Genomic DNA, 2,500 nt, shown 5'->3' on the forward strand with positions numbered 1-2,500 from the left:
CAAAATTGCTTTCACATTGGAGACATGAAAATCGGGAAAAGGAAAACTCCTGTTCACCGTAAACGAAGCGTTGTGGTATTTGGGGCTGGGGTCGAAGATAATGCAACTCTAACATAGCTGTTTGCATTGAACAAAGCCGGCTTGGTTTTCTGGTTGCAAGAGTCTATTGTCCCACCAAGATTGCACTCGCAAACATGGTCACCCAATTTATTAATCACACATCTGAAAAGGGAAACGATGATTTTCATATCGATTTATTCATCAGGAATGCATATTTATTTTACATTGTATTGTTATTTATCGTACAAGATTAATCTTCAATTGTATAAAATACGATTATAGTTTTGCATTTGCATCCTTTTCCATTTGGTAAACTGGATTTTAGTTGATCATTATTCCTTATAAAATAGGATTTTTTATATGAAAAAATGTTCATAAGTATACTTCACTTATATATAGATTGATTACGATGTTTTATTTCATTAACTTACTCCCTTTTCATATGATAAACATGATTTTAAATTGAGTTGATCATTATTTCTTATAAAGTAAAAGATTTCTTACATGAAAATATTATCATGGCATCCTTCATTCACATGTAAATTGGGTACAATATTCTAGTTTATTATTATTTTCCCTTGTCATTATTTAGATAAACCTTATTTAAGGTTATTATTCTTCATAAAGTAAAATATTCTTTTATATGAAAGCACTTTCATAAGCGTATATCACTCATATATAAGTTGGAAACAATATACAAGTTCATTGTTTTACTCCTTTTTTAATTTAATAACTGTGATTTTAGCTGATCATCATTTATTATGAAATAGAAGATTTTTTCAAATGAAAACACTTTCATAAGCATACTTCACTCATATGTAAATTAGTTATAATATTCCCTTCGTCTATAGGAATTGTTTTTATCTGATAGTCCAGTTTTCTTTCATCATCAGAACACAGAATTTTCGCATTCAACCAAAATTATAAAATGTCAAAGAACTCTTTTAAAAATATATTTTTGATCTAACAGCCATCTAATTCCTTAGGATAAGATAACAAAGAATTAAGAAGGGCAGTCTTATATACATTAAAAATTTTAGATTATACAGCATATCCGTTTTAGCATATTGTTCGCTTTATTCAAAATTAAGGAATATTTCATTTGAAGCCTTGGTCAAATGGATAATTATCAATTCAAAACTTGTCAAATGTATCAATTACAAGAAAAAAGTATATATGAATCTCAGCTTTAATATTAATTCACATCCAAAAACAACTAAAATGTTTTAAAGTAATATATAAATAACATTTCCTAACACCATTTCAAAACTAGGAAATGTTCGCAGTCATACGGTTCAGGCTTAGAGTAATGTACATTGCTAATTGCACTTGCCTGGCATTCAGAGGACACGGGCTCCCTTTCTCTTGACACTGATCCCCCTTAGGGTAGCCAGGCTGACTATCCTCGCTAAGAACCCCGTCTCCTAAGGCTTAAAGCTTTGTTAAAAGAAAAAAAAAATCTAATTTACATATTATTCAAGAAATATTGGATCATTTGATGATTGATAAAAGATATATAAGAAAAATACTCATTATTGGACTCAGAAACATTTAGAAAAGGAGTTTGCTGTAATGAAAATCAATAAAAATAAAATCGCTCTAGAATAGAGTACCCCACACTCCAAGAAAAAATCGAACTTTGTTTTACATATAGGCCTATTTTAGTGATATAGATTTAATAGGAATGTAAGTCATATTTCAAGGCAACTGTCAGAAACAAGAAAAAAATAAGAGAGAAATTTCATGGAATATCAAATATGGGAATGAAACGTTTATATCTTACCTCTCCGTTGACCCGCAGATTTCTCAAGCATCCAGCAAAGGATATTCCCGTGATAAGATGGGGCCAACTGTAGTCTTGGTAGTGGGGGCGGGGCTGCGTTATGCCCCCCAAATGCAGGGGGGCCCCGACATCGAGTACTTCCGATCCAGAAGGAAGAGGAACCTTGACCTGACAGAACCCGGCTTTTACGAACTGACACAGATTGCTTACAAGTTCGGCTTTCTGTTCGGGAAAAGATAGTTTGTAAGTAAAATAAACATACAGTCTACGATAAGGAAATTTATTCGTAGCTTTCGAAGGGACCACCTCCCTTCCTTTTCAGAAAAATTACAGTAGTTATACATTTTCAAAAGGAGATAATTTTTTTTTTTTTTTTGAGAAATATGATATTTATAACAATTTGTGTTTTGAAGAGAAAGAGGGATGATCCACTCGAAAGCTAAGAATAAATTTCCTTTCGTAAATTGTGGGCTTATTCTATTTATCATATATACAATGAAAATTGTGTATTTTAATCCATTGTAGTTAGTTGATATCTTTAACGAAGAGTCATGAAGGAACAGGTTATTGAGTTTACCTTTTTCCTAAATATGCCAATCTGCTGCTCACTTATTATTTCTAACGTATCATTTGATATGTAGGAAAATAATAAAGAAA

The sequence above is a fragment of the Palaemon carinicauda genome, chromosome 18 (genome assembly GCF_036898095.1).
Source record: "Palaemon carinicauda isolate YSFRI2023 chromosome 18, ASM3689809v2, whole genome shotgun sequence".
Classification (NCBI taxonomy): domain Eukaryota; kingdom Metazoa; phylum Arthropoda; class Malacostraca; order Decapoda; family Palaemonidae; genus Palaemon; species Palaemon carinicauda.